This window comes from Atta colombica, unplaced genomic scaffold (assembly GCF_001594045.1).
Source record: "Atta colombica isolate Treedump-2 unplaced genomic scaffold, Acol1.0 scaffold163, whole genome shotgun sequence".
NCBI lineage: Eukaryota > Metazoa > Arthropoda > Insecta > Hymenoptera > Formicidae > Atta > Atta colombica.
Window position 1 is genome coordinate 189,189 of NW_017259254.1, and position 704 is coordinate 189,892.

Here is a 704-nt window from a genome sequence, read left to right on the forward strand (position 1 = left end):
AATATATATATATATATATATAATATCGAAATTTATTTGTCATTATTCATCCGTAGATTATATAGAAATATAATATGTTCGTCATTTTTGTTAAATAAAAATATGTAATTAATACACAATAAATTATTTAAAAATATCATATCATATTAATATTATAACATATTGTTTCATTGTCTCATTAATTATAGTTAAAGAGAATCTAAACTCTCTTCTCCAGTTGAAATGATTTGATTAGATGGTAACAGCCAACTGTAACTCTATACATATCTCTATACATACTGATGTACGACAGGCCTTTTTTTTAACTAAATTTTTGCATCAGTTTCATCTTTTTTCCTTTTTTCTTCAATAGGAGAAATACAGATATACACATATATTAAAAAAATAATGTTCAAAAATGCTTAAAAATGAAAATGATAATATTGATAAATTATCAGATAAATATTATATTTTCGGTTGCAGTCATAAAAATTAGTGTAATAACTTTCGAAAAGATGATTTTATAATTTGTTTTTTGAAGATAATAAAAATTTATTTTTACTAAAAATGCAAACGATATTAATATTAATATATATTGAGTTGTCCGGAAAGTTCGTGCCGAAGGCATTTTGAAGGAAAATTGAAACGCAGAAGATTTAAATTTTGGTATACATTTATTAAATTTAAATCTTTTGCGGCACGAACTTTCCGGACAACCCAATATA